This window comes from Tamandua tetradactyla, chromosome 9 (assembly GCF_023851605.1).
Source record: "Tamandua tetradactyla isolate mTamTet1 chromosome 9, mTamTet1.pri, whole genome shotgun sequence".
NCBI lineage: Eukaryota > Metazoa > Chordata > Mammalia > Pilosa > Myrmecophagidae > Tamandua > Tamandua tetradactyla.
In genome coordinates, this window is record NC_135335.1 from 100,721,427 (window position 1) to 100,744,372 (window position 22,946).

At 39.9% G+C, this 22,946-nt stretch overlaps 1 pseudogene; it reads right to left on the minus strand.

The window, feature by feature from the left end:
• Positions 1-15,021: 15,021 nt before the first annotated feature.
• LOC143645767 (V-type proton ATPase catalytic subunit A pseudogene) lies at positions 15,022-17,901 on the minus strand (annotated as a pseudogene).
• Positions 17,902-22,946: the final 5,045 nt, after the last annotated feature.

A 22,946-nucleotide genomic window follows, 5' to 3' on the forward strand; every position in this document is an offset into this window, starting at 1 on the left:
GCAAAAGAATTCATGGCCTTTGTCTGGTAATAAAATCACTCTCGAGTTTTTCTTATTCCTAAAACAAACAGACATAACGAAAAAACAATTAAAATGCTCCTTTGGCTGAAAATGAAAAGAGACACATGATCATAACTAGAGGAATTATTCAAAGTCCAAGTTCTTTAAAGAGTTGTATCCAATAGGTTGTGTATTTTTACTTCTCATTATCTCCTCTGCATGTAACAATCTACCTTTCGTTGGAAAATGTTTCAAAGGACTTCCATATCCCAAATTGCCTAATTTTCCCACCAGTCCTTCCACTCAGCATGAAGATCAGAAAAAGTAGTTATGGACCAATCTAAGCTAAAGAGGGAGAGTCTTTCTCTGTCATATAATAGGTTCTCATTAAATGCAGTTGAGGATTAAATGAAGGATGTATACTGTCCTCAAGTTGGCCTCCTCCCACAGGGGCAAGCAATTCCTCCAATCACTCAGGAAGCTCCAGCTCCAAACCATATGTAAGTTCACTGCTCACACAAGATATTCGGCTGATGTTTTTTATGGAAGCTCAGATTTCAATAAGCAACCCCCAATCAGAGGCTAAAAAAGTTTCTTCAGATTTGTTTTAAATGAAAACTCCCATTTTAACTACATAGAAACTTGGTACCTAACATCCTTGTGGTAATTTGGCTAATATGAAAGCTGGGTCTAATGGGAGTCCATTAGAGTATAGTAAAGTCTGATTATCTCACCAGGGCAAAAATCTCTGCTCCAAAGAGCCCAGTGTTGACAGTCACTGAGAGCAGTGCAACACCCTTCCTTCAATGAATGGCACAGTATTGGGCATCTTCTGCCAGCTTCTTCCCTACCTGTCTCTTTTCAATTAGGCATTACACTCAGATCTGTTAGATGCTGCCTGGGAGAAAGATGCTTTTTAAAAAATATTTTGGGTTTATATATTTTTCTTGGTCCTTAATTCAGGCACCAGGCAAATCTCCAGATACTGGGGTATTGTTAGAAAGAAACCCATACTGAAAGAGAATAAACACTCACTCAATTGTGGAGAAGAAAATCATTTATTCATGATCTTGCAAGGATGAGGGCCCAGTCCTAAAATGGTGACTGGTGCACCATACAATAGAATGCCATAGATTTTATACCTAAGCCTAGCACACAGGCCGCTCCCCTGTCTCTCCACCGATTGGATACTCCAGAGATTACACCCTATCTGGATAGTCCAAATAATTCAAATTTCCCACGGAAGGTTCCTGCTTTCCAGTACACTTCACATTTTAGTGACCCTGGCCATTACTTATTTAAACTTGTTTCTGCCTATTTGGTACTGATTCTAGGCTTACATTAGAGGCTTTCTCCTTTCCTTCCTGCAAGACCAGTTTGAGCTGTCTGTAGCCCTTTCCTGTGTCATCTTGTGTGAAAGCTAAACTTAATTTTGTTACAGGTATTATATAGAAACAAAAATTTATTTTATACAGAAATATGAATTTATTCAGACCCTTTATGTATCTGTCTTATATGTATAAGGACCCAGGACTGGGGCCCTGCCCCCTCCTCCATTTTGAGAGCAAGTCCCATAGCCCCTACATGACTAGGGCAGATGTTAAAGGTCAAAGAATGTAAAACCCCCCTCCCTTAATGACCAAATCTCGCAAAACTGTTAAACTGTATCAGCCTTTTCCTGGGCATGCCATTCTCTCTCTCTCTCTTCCTCTTTTGACTTTGGGCAAGGTGCAGACTTTCATCTCCCAAATGGCTGTTATTGGGGAAGATCTGCCTCCTGTCCATAAGCCCCTAACTGCACCCATGGGTGATCTGTCTGGCACGTTCTTTGGTCTCAGGGTTGTGCTGGGCTGGAACATTTGGCATGCTAGCCAGGAGACCACAGAGCCACCAGATGTAGAGACCAAGAGTCTGGGGAAAGGGAACTCTGCGGGGATAATCCCAGGGTGCCCTGCTTCCCTGGTGCAGGGAGAGGTCGCCCACTTGTCTGGTTGTGCTGCAGTAGGTTGGCCATTGTGGGCAGTGCTGTCAGCTATGGCAGGCTGTCTTGAGGAAGACAGAGAAATCCGTAATTCTGTGGGAGCTGTTGGAGGGGACTGTTTGAGAAAGATAAAGATCAGCATATTTGGAGGATGCCTTGAATGAGAGCCTATGTCTTGTAAGATTAGACTTTAGAAATAACAGAGCCGATATCCTAGAGTGACAGGATACATCCTGACTTCCCCTGACTGGGATCCAAAGACTTGGGGTCTTATAGATCCTTTATCTGGTAATGAAAAGAAGAAAAAAGAAGTCTGGGAGGTAAAGGGTGGTGTGAACCATCTTTGTATGGTGCGTTTCCAAAGGTTGCTTCTTTACCATAAGGAATTAACACTCAATTCTTTAGTATTCCCTTAAAAAGGGCCAGTCCACCCCATTTTCAGCCTCACCTTGAAAGAAGAACAAAGGATTTTCATCATGCTCCCACGAGACTATTCACATATTCTGATCGTCTGCTATTGGCGCCTAGCAAAGGATTTGGCTAAATGAAAATATGTGACTCTATTTGTTTATATTGATGACATCATGTTAACCAGTAACTCTTTTCCAGAACTGAAAAATAGCCTCAGGCTCGTTGCTATTTCATTTTACCATCTGGGGATGGACAATTGATCATGGTGAACTGCAATGCTTTGGCTGCCCTGACAAATTCTTGGGTATTGTATGGTCGGGAAAGGCAAAATTTATTTCTTTTGTAGTAATTGATGAAGCACAATGTTTTCCTAGGCTGCATATGCCAAAACAGCTAATGGCTTTCTTGGAATTGTTGGGATATTGGAACCTTTCATTCCTCTCTCAGCCCCAATGTTAAAACCTGTGTATGTTTTGATTAGGAAAAGCTATCTCTGGGAATGGAATACCTCCCAGCAGCCTGCATTTGAAAAAGCCAGATGGGCCATTGCATTAGCTCAGACTTCATGGGGGATGGATGTGGGGTGTGGACACAGATGTGACTTGTGAATTAAACATGGCTAGTTCTGATATTGGCTTTATGTGGGGCTTGTAGCAAAGGCAACAAGCAAAGTAAGTTCCCATTGGCTTTTGGCTATAGTTCTAGAAAGGAGCTGAATTGCTGGACAATCCCATAGAAAAACCACTGTGTGCTGCCTATGATACCTTACTGCAAGTTGAAGGACTAGCTCAAAAATGCTGTGTGAAATTAAGAACAGCCATCCCCAGACAGGGGTGGGGATGTACTTATCTGCTACAGCACAGCATTTTCAACAACTTATGCAAATGATATCCTGAGGCCAGTTTCCTATGTGGAAGAATAATTTGTGCCCCTCCCTGCTTATCCTCCCAAGGTGGCTGTCTCCGTGCCCACCATTGATGAGTGTGGCAGTATAGCTAAGTCGGCCTTGTATACTGATGGATTAGCACATGGGCAGCCTGCCACCTGGATGGCAGTAGCCATGTAACCTAGTACAGACATTCTGTGGTGGGAAACTGAGACTATGCAGGGCAGCCAAGGGGCTGAATTAGGGTGCATGGATAGGTCATTGTTCACAAACCAGGGGATGCATTTGGGAAAGGTACCAGGGCCTGGCAGTGTGGATGGCCATATGGTAGCAAGAGCAATGGACTGCTGTCTGCTGCCCCTTATGAGGAAAAGAAATGTGGGAAGATATCTGGACTACCTGTCACAAGCAAAAGGTAACTGGTTGTGTTTTGTGTCTCTGTCCATAACACTCAGTCTTTACCTGGCAATATTAAAGCAGATGGTTTAGCAAAAATATCACCGTCTAAAGCCAACATAGCACAAGGCTGCCAAATGCTTGAATAAAAAAACAGGACACCATGAGTACCAGACTCTGTGCAGACTCTGTGCAGCTTTCCTGGTGTGTATGTGTGTGTATGTGTGTGTGTGTGCATGTGCCATACCATGGATTAGATGAAGTAGTGAGGTATACTCTTTCATTTTGCAGTTTCTTCTTTAGATATCTTTCTGAGTCAGTATAATAAACCATGCTGACGATACTGAGTGGATCTATGGATCTTTACATGAATTTGTTTAATGTCAGCACTATCTGTGCCATTGAAAATTCATCTGTTCCATTCCTGTACTGTTCCTCTAATTTTTATAAACATGTTCTCTTAATTTGGTCAGTATGCATAGAATTGGCTGGAGGAAGTGCTTCTTCAGTCACAAGCAGCCCACCTTTTCCCATGATCACAGGGGGGCATTTTAATTCATCTTAAAGAAAGCAGAGGTTTTTCTATAAAGGAGGGGTTTGTCTATGGTCCAGTTGCTCTGAGGAAAAATTGTGATTCCACCTTGGTTGGAAATGGGTGGTCCTTTTCCAGATGCCCACCTCAACTCCAGCCTGACTTCCCTGAAGACTTTTGCATGTTCCCAGGAGAAATACAATGGACTCAACACAGTCCACCTCGCAAGGCCCAGGTGTTCTCCCTCCAGCCAGGATCAAGGCAGGTAAGAGCAACCTGGGCTTCCAAAACTGGAGGCCAGGAAGGCAACTCTTGTTCTTAGAAACATGTTGCTTGTCCCACATGATGTTTTTGAAAATCAGATCATTTCACATAAAAATTAGGATTTCTGGCTTCTTGGAAAAATCAAACCATATGGCAGTACTGGGCCAGCATTCCTGCATGTCACCAAGGATCAGGGACTCAGTCCCAGGGTGCCCTCTAAATGGGGTGAACCTCAGCTCACCGGGGACCCAACATTCCTGACTTGCCCCTACCTCCCACTAGGCCCTCTTAACGGTCCTTGCCTGATCCAAGTGGGCATTTGAATTGATGATGTCTGCCTTAAAATGTCATGATCTCTTGATCTATCTTAAGCATCTATCTCTCACTTTTAAATAACAGGACTGTTCTGTCCATTTTATGTAAATTAAATTACTGGATTAGTACATAGTGTTACCCCATACAACATCAATTTTGTTAAGTTTACCCTGCAACATTGATTTGTAAGTGTTTACACTCTCCTTGAATGTAAAGTTCTTAATGCGATAAATCTTCTGTGTATTATGTAGATATTCATTTCTCTTCCAAGTCATTTTCTGATTTTAGAAATATGAGTCTTAGAGGAGGTGTCCATTTATTGTGAAAGTTGATATTTAGCAAATTTTCATATGGGTTGTGCTTGGTTGTTTGTTCTTTTAGGTTTGGTTGTTGATTTTCTTCTCTGAATTTCAGATTCTCTTGCAGTTTCTGATCTCAAGGCAAAGGTGGATGGTTGGAGTTCTGATAAAACAATGAGACAAAAGCCTTGTTAGAATTCATCCAGAAGACTGACCAGCAAAGCCACTCCTGGGAGGGCCACTGCCATCAGCAAGGAGGGAAAGTAAGGGCATCACTCAGAGGGCTGGGTTAACAGGATACTTTGTTCTTTTTTTCTCTACTCTTCTTGACCACGACATTCTAACTTTACAAATTACTTTCCTCTTCTCTGAGGTAAATAATGAGAACAAGAGATTCTACTTCCATATCCAGGAACCAACACTCACCCTATCTTGACACAAGTATCTCCTTCCATTCTTCTCCCAAAGTTGGCTAACGTCCACATTTATAACATGCTTATGTACCCTATAGCTACAGCACATTTGGTCACTTCCAACATGAAATATTTGAGTACCTACTGTATTCCATGGTATACCTCTCGTGTACCATTAAGATAGCTAGCCAGTGAGGAAACAGCTATAAACCAAAGGATTCTTGCCTCTAGAAAATCAGTTTAAAGGGAAGCAGACAGATTTATAATGAATCCTTACAACACAGTAGGATACTTGCCACAAAACAGGTGTGATTAGAATGCTGTGAGAATATAAGAGAAGGAGTAAATGATTCTTCCAGGGTTGTTAAAAGAAGGTTCTTGGGAGAAGAGGAAAGAATTTGCAAGTGAAGTAGATGAAGACAGGTGGGTGTTCCAGGCAGAGAAAACATCATGTGTAAAAAGCCAAAGTTTTGACAGCCATTGTTTTGGTTTGCTAAAGCTGCTGGAATGCAATGTACCAGAAATAGATCATCTTTTATACTGGGAACTTATTAACTTATAAGTTAATAAGGCCTTAAAAATATCCAGACTAAGGCATCCAAAGAGAGACACTTTAACTCCAAAGAAAGGCCAATATCTGTCACATGGGAAGGCATGTGACTGGCGTCTGGTGGTCCTTGTTCCTGGTTCCATTGCTTCCAGCTTTTGATTCTAGTGACTTCTTCTCTAAGCATCCATGTGTCCTCACTTAGCTGCTCCAGGGCAAAACTCTGGGTTTTATCTCTTAGTTTAGCATCTCCTGGAGCTGGAGATTTCTTCTCTTTAGGTTCTGGTTATTTCTGGGAGTCCTTGCTCAGCACTCAGGCTATTTCTAACTCAATCTCCAAATGTCTGTGTCTGTATCCACTCTCCAAGCATCTCCAAAAGTCGGTGTCTGAACTTTCTCCAAAATCTTTCCCTGTGTTGGCTTCTCTAAAGACTCCAGTAAATTAATTAAGATCCACTTTGAATAAGTGGGGTCACATCTCCATCTAATCAAAAGGTGCCACCCACAATTGGGTGTGTCACATCTCCATGGAAACAATCCAGTCAAAAGGTTCACCCTATAGTGGATCTGCTCTCACAAGATTGGATTAGGATTATAAGAGCATGGTTTTTCAGAGGTACATAACAGTTTCAAACCAGCACAGGCATAATGCCTGTCAGTGGGATAGTTAGTATGGCCAAAGAGGAAGGAAATAATGCCAGTGCCTTTAAGAGGGCATTGTAATAACCAATCATAATAAGAAATACAGGCCTCAACTCATTGGTAGAATGTAGGAGGAGAGAGCTAAATTCAGTAGACAGGTGTGAAGGAAGGTAGAGTGACTGTGATGTGTCCATCTTGGGAGAGTCAATGTATGCTAACATCATCATCACCAGAGAAAGGGAACCCAAGTGGAGGAGCATATCTGGGAGATGCCAGTGGGGTTTGGATGCTGTAAGTCTGGGGTTGTTAAATAAACTCTTTAGTTAAATCTAAATGAATACTTTTATCCTTTTTCATGTGCACTTCTCTCTCTCTCCTTGGAATTCTTTTTTCATCTAATTTTCAAAACACCCCTTTCCTAAATTTCCTCTTACTTGTCTTATCCCTCCTTCTTAGACAGAGGGAAAAGGGCTCTCTACTGTTGGCCCATGTTTCTATCTCTCCTGTCTTCACTTCTCTCACTCTCTGATCTCTCACTTCACACCCTTCACAAAGGTCTAAGGACTGGGACTTCTAACTCCGTGTCTGCAGCTGGAATCTCTTTCCTGGGTTGCAGATATTTTTGTGCAAGTGTCTACTGCACATTTCCACCTGGGTGTTCTGCAGGCATCTCAAACTCAACATCCAAACCTACACTCATCTTTCCTATCCAAACCTGCTTCTCTTCGTGTACTCCTCATCTCAGCAAATGACACCTCCATCTGTCTGGTTACCTAGGCTCCTCCAGTTTCCAAGTTCTATAAGCACAAGCACCATTTCAGTCTTGGCTACAACTAAGACAGTGAGTGGCTGCACACATCAGACACTCAAATATTGGTACAGTAAATGAAGGAGACAGAATGACTCCTTAGGTCTCTGGCTTCCAACAACTCCTCCTAGAGTATCAGTCATCCTTTACCCTTCTCACCTCCTACCTTAGCCCAAATAACTCATTTTCTCACTTACATTTATCAAATAAGGCACATTTGTTCCAGTAAATCCTTCCTGACCACCACCTTACCTCCTTCCCTGGTCTGCTAACTCCCATCACTCTTGACATACCCCGACCACAGCACAAAAGCATGTTTTCCATGCCAACTCCACTCACCAGCTCCATGAGGTCTGCAGTAGGTATCTTCTTTATGTCCTGGTGCCTAGCTTGTGACTTGGTGCAAATTAGGCAGCTATATACTTGTTTGATGGAAGGAAGCAAGGGAGGAAGGAAGGGTGGACTGGCAGATATTATGTGGGATGTGTCCAGATGGTATTTGAAAATAATCAAATGTAATTATGCAGCTCAGGTAAAGGCCACAGCAGAGAGATGAGTTAACCATAGTGATGACACTGGAGGAATTGCTTTGCCCTGATAGATGTGTGAGGAGTAGAATCTCATATGCTTAAAAGGTCTGGGATGAAGGTGGTCTTGGATATAAGGCAACAGGGAGAAGTGGAGACTATGGTAAACAAGTGAGAACATGCCCTTTCTAAAGGGTACAAGCTAATTATTGCTAAGCAGAAATGCAGGCTCAGTGCGACTCAATCTTTTGGCTTAATTTTTTTTCAAAATAAGTCAGAAATCCATATTTTTAAATGGAACGCCTCCATTTTATTTTAAATGCTGTCAAACAAACATCAGGCTGGATTCAGACCTGGTTTTACAGTTTTTGACTTCTGGTATGAAATTTAAAAGTTGAGGATTGTTGATGGATAAACTGAAAATTTTAGTCTCCTGATGATGAGAAGAAAAACTGAGGCCACAATTCACAATGGGATAGAAAATAAGCAAATGAAGAAAGCATCTACAAGAACACACTCATAAGGGAGTAACTGAGTTAATTTAGGAAAACACATTTTTGGAGGAAACAGGAAAATTTATAAAGGGAGCTATCAGGTAATGAATATTGAAATTAGTTCCTTGATTTGGTCTTGGAGTAGAAATGAGCTGTATGCAAAAGGGGCCCAATATTGAAAAATGAGGGATTTTTTTTCAATAGCAGTGAATAATTCTTTCAGTATTTGTGGTACATTCCCAGCTAGAAATACCACTGCAGAAGAAGCTAATGTCATAAAATTCAAATATGAAAATTTTGTCCAAGTAAAAGAGCCCTCTACTTATCTCAAGAACAAGTTGCACAATTTGGGAAATTAATTTTGATCAATAATTGGACTATGCTTTTAATTATGTTAAAATGAAAACTTCGAGCATTGTAAAACACCATATAAATGTATTACTTCATTAAATCTGACTTCAACCCTATGAAGTGGATTATTTTTATTCCCTTTTGCAGACTGAGAAACTAAGGTTTAGAGCGTTTCATTAATTCATTAGTTCATTCAACAAATATTTATTTGATTAAATATACTAGGGATATAGTAAATGAAAAAAACAGACAAAAATCCCTGCCTTATTCATGGATCTCATACTCCAGGTGAAGCAATGTACACACAGAGACGCAGTGAGTAGTCTTCCTTTCAGAAACAGCATTGTTCATTTTTTTTGTCTGGGCTGTGCATTCCTCCATCTTTTTTTTTTTAAAGCAGGTTATTCACATACCATATGTTCCATCCAAGTGCACAGCCTAAGGCTCTCAGTATAATCACAAAATTGTGCTTTCATCACTACAATCATCTTAAAATATTTTCATTGTTCCAAAAAGAAAAACCCAATATGCCTTCTACCCCTCCCCCATTATTGACACTTAGAATTGGTGTGGTACCTTTATTACAACTGATGGAAGGATATTAAAATATTACTTTTAACTATAGTCCATAGTTTGCATTAGGTGTATTGACGTGCATTTGTTCTATTCTTGAAGGAACATTCTTATATTTGTACTATTAACCACCTTCATTGTCCACGACAGGGTTTACTTATTATATGGTTCCATGTTTCATCCTCTAGCTTTCTTTCTAGTGATATACACCACCCTTAACTTCCCCTTTCAATCACAATCATACACACACAATTCAGTGCTCTTAATTATACTCACAATAATGTGCTACCATCACCTCTATCCATTTCCAGACATTTACAATCAACCTTATTAAACATTCTGCACAAATTAAGCATCAGCTTCCTATTCTCTCTACCCTTATTCTATCCTCTATTAACCTATGTTCTAGATATTAACTCCATGGGTTTACTCATTATATTTAGTTCATATCAGTGAGATCATCCAATATGTGTCCTTTTGTGTCTGGCTTATTTCACTCAACATAATGGCCTTAGGTTCATCCATGTTGTTGCCTGTGCCAGTACATCATTCCTTCTTCCTGCTGAATAATATTTCATTGTATGTGTATACCATATTTTGTTTATCCATTCAGCAGTTGATAGACACTTGGGTTGTTTCCATCTTTTGGCACTTGTGAGTACTGCCACTATGAACATTGATATGTAAGTGTCTGTTCATGTCCCTGCTTTCAGATCTTCTGATCTGAATTGCCAGGTGGACAATTTTGAATTGCCAGGTCATATGGCAATTCTATATGTAGATTACTGAGGAACCACCAAACTGTCTCCTATGGCAGCTGTACCATTTTACTTTCACTGATGTACCACCAGCAGTGAATAAGTGTTCCTATTTCTCCACATTCTCTCCAATACTTGTAGTTTTCTGTGACCATTCTAGTAGGTGTGAAATGGTATGTCATTGAGGTTTTGATTTGCATTTCCCTAACAGCTAGTATATTGAGCATCTTTTCGTGTGCTTTTTGGCCATTTGTTTTTTGTTCTTTGGAGAAATGTCTACTCAAGTCTTTTGCCCATTTTTAAAACTGGGTTGTTTTGCCTTTTATTTTTGAGTTGTAGGATTTCTTTATATATTCTGGACATTATACCCTTATCAGATAGGTGGTTTCCAAATATTTTCTCCCATTGAGTATAGGGTGCCTTTTCACCTTTTTTGACTAAGTATTTTGAAGCACAAAAGTCTTCAATTTCGAGAAGGTCCCTATTATCTATTTTAAATTCTGTTGCTCATGCTATGGCCGTAAAGTCTAAGAATCCACTACCTATCACAAGATCTTGAAGATGTTTCCCTACACTTTCTTCTAGGAGTTTTATGTTCCTCGCTCCTATATTTAGAGCTTTGATCCATTTTGGGTTAATTTTTGTATAGGTGTGAGATAAGGGTCTTCCTTCTTTCTTTTGGACATAGATTTTCTCCCAGCACCATTTGTTGAAGAGACTGTCCTGTCCCAGTCGAAGGGACTTGGAAGCCTTGTCAAAAATAAATTGACAATAACATGCAGGTCTGTTTCTGAATGCTCAGTTCAATTCCATTGACCAATATGTTTATCTTTATGCCAGCATCATGAGGTTTTGATAGATTTGTAATATGCTTCTAATTCGGGAAATATTCGGGAGTCTTCCAACTTTGTTTTTCTTTATCCAGATGTTTTTGGATATTCAGGGCTCCTTACTCTTCCAAATAAATTTGATAATTGGCTTTTCCATTTTTCAAAGTAAGTCATTGGAATTTTATTGGGATCACATTGAATCTGTATTTCTTTTAGAAATATTTCATAGTTTTACATGTTTTTTGTGTCCTTGGTTAAATTTATTCTTAGATACTTGACTCTTTTAGTTGCTATTGTGAATGGATTTTCCCCCTCATTTCCAGCTAGTGTATAGAAACAGTACTGATTTTTCATGTTGGTCTTACATCCAGTCACTTTGCTGAGCTGGCTTATTATCTCTAGTAGCTTTGTCATAGATGTTTCATGACTTTCTAAATATGGGATCATGTCATATGCAAATAGCCCTAGTTTTATTTTTTCCTTTCTGATTTGAACACCTTTTATTTCTTTTTCTTCCTTAATTGCTCTAACTAGAAATTCTAGCACAATGTTGAATAACAGTACTGATAATAGGCTTTCTTTTCTTCACTTGTTTCAATTCTAGGCAGAAAGCTTTCAGTGTTTCACCATTGAGTACAATGCCGTTTATCGTGTTGAGGAAGTTTCCTTCTATTCCTATTTTTAAAGTGTTTTCATTAAGCAAAGATGCCGGATTTCATCAAATCCCTTTTCTCTGTTGATTGATATGCTCAAGTGTTTTTTCCCATTCAGATTGTTAATGTGGTATATTGATTTCTTGTTCTTCTTAGAAAACATTAATTGATTTTCTTGTGTTAAACTACCATTGTATACCTGTGATAAAAAGCCCACTTCATCATGGTGTATAATTCTTTAATGTGCTGTTGGATTTGATTTGAAAGTATTTTGTTGTGGATTTTTGCTTCTATATTCATTAGAGAGATTGGTTTGTAATTTTCTTTTCTTGTAGTATCTTTATTTGGTTTTGGTATTAGGGTGATGTTAGCTTCATAGAATAAGTGGTGTTCCCTCCTCTTCAACTTTTTGGAAGAGTTTGAGCTGGACTTGTATTAATTCTTCTTGGAATGATTAGTAGAATTCACCTGTGAAGACTTCTGGTCCTGAACTTTTCTTTATTAGGAGGTTTTTGATGATGGATTCGATCTGTTCACTTGGGATTTGTTTGTTGAAGTCTTCTATTTCTTCTCAAGTCAATGTAGGTTGTTTGTGTGTTTCTAGGAAACTGTTCATTTCATCTAAGTTGTCTAATTTGTTGGCATGTAGTAGTTATTCATAGTATCTCTTATGATCTTTTTTTTTTTTTCACATGGGCAGGCACCAGGAATCGAACCCAGGTCCTCTGGCATGGCAGGCAAGCATTCTTGCCTGATGCGCCACCGTGGCCCGCCCTCTTATGCTCTTTTTTATTTCAGTGAGGTGAGTCGTAATGTTCCCCCTCCCATTTCTGATTTTATTTATTTGCATCTTATCTTTTTTTCTTTATCAGTCCCAGTAAGAGTTTGTCAATTTTATCGATCTTCTCAAAGAACTAACTTTTGGTTCGTTGACTCTATTGTTTCTCTTCCTCAATTTCATTTATTTCTGCTCTAATATTTTTTATTTCTTTCTTTCTGTTTGCTTTGAGATTAGTTTGCTGTTATTTTCTAGTTCCTCTAGGGGTGCAGGTAAGTCTTTGATTTTAGGTCTTCCTTCCTTTTAATGGAAGTGTTTAGGGCTACAAATTTCCCTCTCAGCACTGCCTTTATTGAATTCCATAAGTTTTTTAAATTTAAATCCATTTTTTATTATATCATGGACTTTAACAACCATACACAACTTTTAACATAAAGATAGTGAAGTCTCAAGACTAAGATAGCAATATATATGACCTCTCATTCATTATTCAGGATGGAAGGACATTTCCAAAGGGTAAATGTGTGAGATTTAACACTGGAAAAATACATATGAAACTTCTTTAACTGGCTCCACTTACGATCAGGCACAGCACAATAAATATAGAACTGCATCATCTTTTTGAAAGATTGTTGTAATTTTAATACATTCTCATTAAAGAAATATGATTAGTGCCCTAATCTGAATTCTATAACATATAAGTGGTGAAGGGACACTTAAAGTGAATGTCTGAGTATAGTTTCTCTAGCATCGTCACACTGTTTCTCTAGTATCCTCACACTCATACATCAACATTCTTAAAAGAATACATTGCAAATTCACAACAAAAAAGTTTCAAACTTTCTTCATTTTATCATCATTCCTATCACAATCCTAATTTGCTGGTGGGTTTAAGGTAGGAATAGAAAGCTTTTGAAATCCTTCTAATTTCCATTGGTCTTAGGGCCTATGATAGGAGGATTAGAAGCAAACTGATCGAGCAGCACCATTAAGTCTACATGTCAACGAATCATTGCATAATTTTTATCTGTCAGTAGTCTGAAAGAGTAAAAAAAGTTTCATGGAAAAATACCTTTCCTGATTAGCAGACAACTGTAACAACAGGCAGCCTGCAAGGATTTAAGCAAAACCATAGCTGAATTCTCTATTGATTGCATCTTTCCTTAAGAGACCAGCAGAAATTCATTACCAAAAAATTTAAATAATAATATATTGAAGTATAAAGTAAATACTTTATGCTATTACAGTTGAGTATTTGAGATTTTTAGACATGTTCACATACCCTCTCCTCTTCCCATTGAGGAAACAATGGGACCAGAACTACTGTTCAAAGAGTTAATGGGAAATTGTTGCATCCAGAGCTGCTCTGCAGTGCGCCCTATTATATAAAAACCATAATCATTATTCTAAAAATATACTTAAGAGACAGAATGAAGCATTCTTTTTCCACATGATACAGATTCTACTATCAGCAGATATAAGAATTAATTTCGTACCAATCAAATAAAATGAAAGTTGTTATGCTGCTAGGGTTATAGGTGTTTTGAGAAACCTTTGAGCCAATCAATCAAAAACTACATGAAAAAAATATTTCTACAAATGGTAAGTTGTTGATTAAAAATGCAGTGTGCAAACATGCAAACATGTGACACGTCATTACTTTGTGAAAACATAATGCCATTGTGGCCCCAGAAATACTACAGCCCAGCTGGTCTTTAAAGGTGCAAACATATTTCAACCAGTATGAAAAATCTTCTCTGAGGCATTTTGATGCTGATTACACTGCTACATAGCTTTAAGAGATTCTGGCTTCTAAGATGTCTGAGGAAAAGAAAGAGGGTATGATGTGGATCAAGTTTTCAGTGCTTGTTTCAAACGTAATTTTAAAAAGATTTTCCCAGTAGTGCAGTACAATAGTCCTTGATACTGATTTTTTCCTAGTGAAATAAAATGTTTTAATAAGATTAATGGTAATCTAAGTTTGACTGCCTGGTTTTATTTTCACTATTTTGGAGGCTACTGATTTGTATATTATGCTGAACCACACAATTGCCTATATTGAAAACAGTATAGTTCCCAACAGTTTCCTCCAAATTTTACTGATTTATACTGGGGGAACAATGCATAATCATTCATGCTTAAAATAGGGAAATATTTCCTACAAAGCAGTTACTTAGCAAAATGCTAAGTTACAAATAACCTTATCACATAGATATTGAGTTATTTTGCAGAGAAGCTGTCAAAAGTTATAGAAGTCTGGCTTTCCATTCCAAATCCATACAAATTGAGTACCTGCAGTAGCCCTGTTTATGATTTAATGGTGAAGAAGAAAGGCTAACCCTAGGACAAGGGACATCATCCTACATATAAGTTTACGGTAATGAAGGCATATTTACTTTACTCACCGGCAAAGACAGAGAATCAGGGAGGCCCCTCGAACACAGGGACAAAGGAATGTTTGTTTTATATAACACCTACCAAATAAACAGGGAAGCAAATTACACATATAGGCGCTAGTCTCAAAGCAGCACAATAAAGAAGCAAAGAGTTTGAGATGAGAAATTTAGGAAAATCCGCACATGAATTTCCTGAGAAAAAAAGTTCTACTCTTCAAGCTACGGAATGCATTCTGCATATCTTCAAGAAGTTGTGCATAGTATGCCTTGATCTTTGACTCACCATCTTTCACTGGATCCTTGAATTTCATGGAGGAATGTTTATAGAGGATCTCCTGCATGTGCTCATGGATAACGGACCATGCAATTTTATCGTCACTCTGGGCAGTGGTTTCAGCAGCTCTATGGGCCATATCATAAAATGCAATTATGTTGGACAGCATCCCTACTGTCTTGTAGAATGAGCAGAATCTGTCATAAGGAGTATACTCATTTTGTTGAAGGAAGTCATCTTTGATAAGTTTTGCTACCTCCAGAGTGATTTATCTGTTTCTGTTAAAGAAACCTTTCCTAAAATTTGTACAATTTCTGTCAGGTCTTCTTCTTCCCACAGAATTTCCTTAGCTTGGTCCTTGGAGGAACAAATTCTGTGAAGTGTTTGTCATATACTCATCCAAGGGACGCATATACTTTCTGTAGCTGATCAGCCAATTAACAGGTGGAGAATCTGCTCCTAAAATGCTGACAGTCTCTTGTCTTTCAGTATTTCCAAGATATTTCACCCTTCTTGCTCACTCATAGAAAAAGGCCAGAGGGTACCAAGATATGTGGGATATCCACTATTTGCAGGCATTTTGGCTAAGCAACCAGAGATTTCTCTAAGGGCCTCAGATCATCTGGAGGCCGAGTCAGCCATCATACTGATGTGATAGCCCATGACTCAGAAATATTCTGATAGCATAATTCTGGTATAAATAGAGGCTTCTCTAGCTGCAATAGGCATGTTGGAGGTATTGGTCACCAAACTATTCTCTTCATAATTGATTCTACCTTACCATAAGCTTCCATCATGAGCTCTGGGAAGTTCCGGAGAACTTCAGACATCTCATTTCCTTTTTCACCACATCCTACAAAGATGATGACATCACTGTTGGAATATTTGGATAGAGACTGTGATACCACTGTCTTTCCACCGCCAAAAGTCCCAGGGATAGCAGTAGTTCCTCCCGGTACATGCGGGAAAAGGGAATCAAGGACTCTCTGTCCAGCAGCAATGGATGATCAACTGGCAGCTTCTCAGTGACAGGTCATACTTGACGTACAGGCCATCCTTGGACCATGCTGAATTTCTCCTTTACACCTTCAAATTCAAGCTCTAAGACAACATCAGAGGTATCACAGTGCCCAAGTAGAGCAATGTGAGTTATTGTTCCTCTGATTCCTGGTGGTGACATGATTTTATGTCTGAGAAGCGAGTTCTCATTGACAATTCCATAAATATCTCCACCATTGATATGGCTACCAACCCATAGGGTTTTGCAAGGTGTAAAATCTCATTTAATATCTCTGCTCAGAGCAGACACATTTACTCCTCGGGGGATGTAGATGCTTTGGGTCTGGCTGCTGATATCTGTCAAAGGTATTTAAATACCATCAAAAATGGCTCTCATAATGTCAGGACCAGGCTTAACCAAGAGAGGTTTACCAGTGTGGAGGACAGGATCCCCAATAGACCCACCAGAACTTTCTTCATACACCTGGATAGTAGCCATGTAACCCTTCAGTTGAATAATTTTTCGAAGCAACTTGCTGTGACCCACTCTCACCAATTCATACATAGCTGCGCCTGTCATGCTACTGGCATTCTCTCTTCATCTTTCGCAGTTAACAGTCTGATTAGTATATGTCTTAGAGTAGGCCTATTCAGATTTATTCTTTTTAAGTATGTGGGTGGACATGTATATTTACGTTTTTCATAAGAGTTGAGGAATTTTCTACTGTTACGTCCTCAAGTATTCTTTCTCCTTCTGGGATAACCATGATATGTATGTTTGTGTGCTTTGTGCTGTCATTCAATTCTTTGAGCCCCTGCTCAAATGTTTCCATTCTTTTCTCTATTGTTCTTTTGTCTATAAGATCTTGGATGTCTCTGCCTTATAGCTCGCTGGTCCTTTCTTCTGCTTGTTCAAATCCACTCTTGTATGCCTCTAGTGTAGTTTTAATCTCATCTATTAGGACTTTCATCCCCCTAAGTTCTACTACTTTTCTTTGCTTGCTTTGAAATTCTTCTTTGTGTTTATCCAGTGCCTTTTTGATGTCCATTATCTTTTTAGCCATATTTCCTTTCACCTCCTTGAATTGATTGGGATAAATTGATTTAGGATATTTGTTTGAACATTTTTGATTAGTTGCTGAAAATTCTGTATTTTTTCTGAATTTTTGTTCCTTTGACTGGAGCATATCTTCCCTGTTTCTTAGTATGGGTTGTAATTCTTTGCTGATACCTGGACATCTGATTATCTTAATGAGATTATTTTGAGGTTTGGCTTCTCTCTCATCTAGGATTTTGTTGTTGATTGGGTCTGTGTTGTTTCTTACTCGATGCTTGGTTCATCTGTATTTCCCAGCCAAAATAAGGTCGGGGACCCATGTAAGAGGCATAGACTAGTTACAAAGGGCCCTGAGGAGAGAATCAGGAAAGATGCAAAAACCCTTTTATCAGCTCTGCAAGGCTGCATTTTTCTGGCATGCCCAAAAGATCACCCTCTTCAGCAACCTCTTCCCCTCAGCCCTAAGAATGGAAGGTATTTTTAGCCCTCTGCAGGCTCTGTCTCTGGATGCAGGTCAAAACAATGGTATGGCAACACCTGTCTGGATGGCTAGAGCAGGAGGACCCAGCAGTCTAAATCTGCCGGCCAATAGCTGATTAGTACCTGCCGTGTCTCCCTCTTTTCTCAGCAAAGAGGACTTCTGGCGCCCTTCCAGTCCACAGCAGCCCACCGAGCAGAACAGACTGACCTGAAGCTGATGGGCTCCAGGAGTTGCATCAGAGCAAGTTACTCACAGTTCTTCAGCAGAGCTTCTTAGTCTCTCCATTCCACTCTTCCCTGGGTATTGCACAGTATTCCCCTGATGTCTGGAGCCACAGTACAGTTGTTTCAGACAGTTTTTGCCTCTCTACTAGCCATTTTTGGAAGAGTGGAAGAGGAGTGAGCCCTGTATGCCTCCACTCTACTGGATTCCTGGAAGTCTACCTACTATAGCATTGGTCTTGAATCTAAGCCTCCTATTAAACCCCAGTTATAAGACCTCCAAGCAGCGAGTGTGCTACAGGTAATGATAGTGGTTCTGAGTAGCTGACAGGGGGCAGACCTATGAGTTGGATGATGGAATTTCTCAGCGCAGCTGATTAGCCCCTGGTCACTCACCTGCTATTTGACTTCAGCAGATAATCTTCTCTAGGACTGTTTTCTGGTCTGTGACAGTAGGGATGATATCTACTCTGCTCATGGAAGAACTGCTGTGACAGTATAACAGGAAATAAGACAAAATAAAAGTGCTCATAAAATCATATTTATACTTTTGTAGAACGCAAATAAAATATAAACTAGTGTTGTTTTTTTTTTCCAAAAGTAATGGCTCTCTTAGCGGATGGTGAAATTTCCAGCAAGCTCAGGAAATTTGGAATGCTATTCTGGGTGGGTGAATTAGCTTTAAAGCTGTTGATTTAAAGAGATGTATTATCTGTTGCTCTTAGGAACACTTAGTTACAACTGGCAGCAGAGGGACAGAAGCAAATAGACCCAGACACACTAAAAGCTATAGAAAAGAGCTGACATAGAGAGAGGGAACAGTGAGGTTTACCTATTCTTTCACTGAACAAATATTTCTTGGTTGCCTATAATTAGTTGTTCACTGCTGTATCCTCAATGCTGGGGAAAAAATGCTGTCCTCAAAAGGTTTATCTTCTAATAGAAAATATTAAATATAGACATGTTAGTTTATGTTAAGTAATAATTACTACAAAAATAAGGCTTCAAGATGGAAAGGGGGATGGATGAGAGGGAGAGAGAGTGTATTGGGGTAATTAATGCCAGCTGCTTCAAAAAACAAACCCACAACCTTGGTGGCTTTGCTTAAAGGTTTTTTTTTTTTTTTATCTTTTTTCTCATAATGTCTGATGAGGGTCAGAGACTAAAGGTGCCAGGCTCCCTCTGACTTTTGGGAGCACTATTTGAACGTACAGCTTTCAGGTTTCCAAGGCCACACTGGTTTAGAATGTAGTGATAGTGCAACTGATGGACCCATGAGAGAAGAGGATTCCAGGCAGAGAGAACAGCAACGGAAAACCTGAGGCAGAAATGTGCTTGGTTTGTTCCAGGAATGTAACAAGGAATCATCCTGGCTTCTCAGTGGGAGAGAAGGTTGGAAAGACAGCCAGGGGCCAGGCCATTTAAGGCCTCTCAGGTCGAGGAGAGAAGTGTGAAAATGCAGTTGTTTGAGGACTTTCCTTTACAAAAGCATCATGAAAGAGTTGATGGTTATATGATGACAAAGTTAAATTATGGATAATATGAGTCATTTTCTAGAGAAATCCTTTAAAAACGCATTACTGTGTTTACTTCTCTGAGTGAACATTTATAAGTTTTTAAATACTTGAGTACATTTCCTGGGAACCCAAAACCACCTCAAGAGAATGGGGTTCTTCTGCCTCTTGGGGCCACAGGGCCCTACGCCGTGCACAGCATCTCCCATGCTTCACATCCTGGTCAGGTGCAAAGGTCTCCCATCAGACGCCACAGCTGGTACGCCGGAGCCTGCAGTGCCCATGCACATGCTACACACAACCTCAGATTCCCGCCCATACGTCCTGAATTACTGCTTCCTCACATCACTCAACCACTCTGTAAAAACTATCACCTCTAACTCCTGGGATCTTCGCCCCTGAAATATATTTTTTCTTTAATTTTTTTTTAAAATACCAGAAAAACACCACATAAATGCAAACATCCCTATTTTGATCATTTCGTTCTACATATATAATCAGTAATTCACAATATCATCACATGGTTGCATATTCATCATCATGATCATTTCTTGGAACATTTGCACCTATTCAGAAAAAGAAATAAAACGAAAACAGAAAAAAAAAATTATACATACCATACCCCTACCCCTCCCTTTCATTGATCACTAGCATTTCAAACTAAATTTATTTTAACGTTTGTTCCCCCTATTATTTATTTTTATTCCATATGTTCTACTTGTCTGTTGACAAGGTAGATAAAAGGAGCATCAGACACAAGGTTTTCACAATCACACAGTCATATTGTGAATGCTATATCATTATACAATCATCATCAAGAAACGTGGCTACTGGAACACAGCTCTACATTTTCAGGCATTTCCCTCCAGCCTCTCCATTACATCTTGAATAACAAGGTGACATCTACTCAATGCGTAAGAATAACCTCCAGGATAACTTCTCGACTCTGGAATCTCTCAGCCATTGACACTTTGTCTCATTTCACTCTTCCCCCTTTTGGTCGAGAAGGTTTTCTCAATCCCTTGATGCTGAGTCTCAGCTCATTCTAGGGTTTTTCTCAATCCCCTCATGCTGAGTCTCAGCTCATTCTAGGATTTCTGTCCCACCTTGCCAGGAAGGTCCACACCCCTGGGAGTCATGTCCCACGTAGATAGCCCTGAAATTTTTTTTTTCAGTCTCCCTGCTTCAAAGCCTGAAACGTTACAAGTTTCATGTTACTATAACTAACACTTCAACTTAAAAAGTAACCACAACATGAATAGTAGAGATGAAACTAAATGTATTTACCTTAAATAGTCTAGATTTGTCTCTCAAGACTTAATAGGAAAAAAAAATTATATTCTAGATGTTTAAGTAATGTTGACTTAAGTTTCTGACCACATAAAATGTGGACATTGAAATTCAGTGACTTCTGTTACTTACTCAGAGGATAGCCATAGATAACCCAGAATTTTCAGCTTAAGATATAATTCAGATTTTGCTTACTGAACTGCATTAGAGATAAACACTGTGGGAGGATGTACTGGTTTGAAAAGATATATGTCCCCTAGAAAAGCCATGTTTTAATCAAAATCTCATTTTGTAAAGGCAGAATAATCCCTATTCAATACTGTATGTTTGGATCTGCAATTAGATCATCTCCCTGGAGATGTGATTTAATCAAGAGTGATTGTTAAGCTGGATTAGGTGATGACATGACTCCACCCATTTGGGTGGATTTTGATAAGTTTCTGGAGTCCTATAAAAGAGGAAACATTTTGAAGAGTAAAAGATTCAGCGAGGGCAGAGAATGCTGCAGCACCACGAAGCAGAGAGTCCATGACTCAGCAACCTTTGGAGATGAAGGAAAATGCCTCCTGGAGATCTTCATGAAACAGGAAGCCAGGAGAGAAAGCTAGCAGATGGTGTCATACTCGCCATGTGTCCTTCCAGCTGAGAGAGGAGACCTGACTGTGTTTGCCATGTGCCTTCTCACTTGAGAGAGAAGCCTTGAACTTCATCAGCCTTCTTGAACCAAGGTATGTTTCCCTGGATGCCTTAGATTGGACATTTCTATAGACTTGTTTTAATTGGGACATTTTCTCGGCCTTAGAACTGTAAACTAGCAACTTATTAAATTCCCCTTTTTAAAAGCCATTCTGTTTCTGGTTTATTGCATTCCAGCAGCTAGCAAACTAGAACAGAGGAATTCCCAGATACTGGGTTGGTGGCTTTGTGCAGGATGTTTAAATACCACAGCCCTTACAATAATTGTATACTCTTCTGGCCTGTTTCCCAGATTTGCTTGATCAGGTCAGAGGACAGGCTGAGATTAATGACATATGAATGCTGAATCCCAGTTAGAGGTGTCTTCAAAGGGATAATTAGGCTAGACTTAATTAGAAGGGATTATGAGAAGAAAAAGCTTTGTGCAAATTACACACTGAAGGAAAAGAAGATGCGAAACAAGGCAACTACAGAAGAATAATGATTAATATTGCAGGAAGTAATTTTTGCTCTACTTATCTTAGAAATGATCTTAATTTAGTTAGACACAGAGATAACTGGAGAAGGAGGCCCCTGGTATCACATCAGCTGGGAGTACTGCGACCAGTCCTGTGTATACACTCTAGAACTGTGGTTTTAGGACCCCTATTTATTCTTTATGAAGGAAGTCAGGGTTTTTGTTTTCCAAAATAACAGTAGCACCTGCAAATGCTTGAACTGTTCCTCTGATCATGAACAATATTTGCCATGTGTTAATGTGTTTTATTTCTTTATCAGTAAAACGGGGATTAAATTATATAACCCCCACGACAACCCCAGGCTCAGTTAATGTGATAGGCTCAAGGTCACACAGCTGTTAGTGTCAGAATGCAGATTCGAAGCCCGAAGCCAGGCTCAAAAGTCTGAGTTCTCATTCACAGCACTACGTGAGAGGATGCCTTATAGAGGAAAAGCGATACGTGCAAAATGCTACCTCTCTGTGAACGCTTATGGTGTATGCATCCGAGGTTTCTTATTTTGTCAGATCATACTCGGCCCATACTTTGCTCTTGCCAAAAGGCTCCAGCGAGTAGCAGAGGATCAGGAGCTGCCTTACTGGTGCACAGTCGTCTGACAAAGGAATCTTGTATTTCTTAGTGCAAATTGATAAATTGGTTGCAAAATCTTTTATTAGATGCGTGGGTTGTCATTCTAAGGAGTATTCACTCAGTCCTCAGAGTAGGAGTATTAGGAATGCAACTCTCTTCCTTGTTTTCGAGGAAACGTTTCTTAACTTGAAACCCTACACTGCAAAGAAACCTTTCTCCAAAGCGCCCTCGCCTCGGCGCCCCACTACCCAGGAACTACCACGAGAGGGCAGCGACGGCCGTGGAACCCGAGGGGCCCGGAGGCTCGGCCATCGCTTGCTCTCCCCTGGCGGGCGGCTCTCGGCCGTGGATTAGCGCATCTGAGGACGTGGGAGGCCGTGGGCCCCGCCCCGGCCCGCGGCGGCGGCCCAGCGCAGCACTCGGCGCTGTGAGCCGGGCGCTGCGAGCCGAGCGGTGCGGCGGGCGCGGCAGG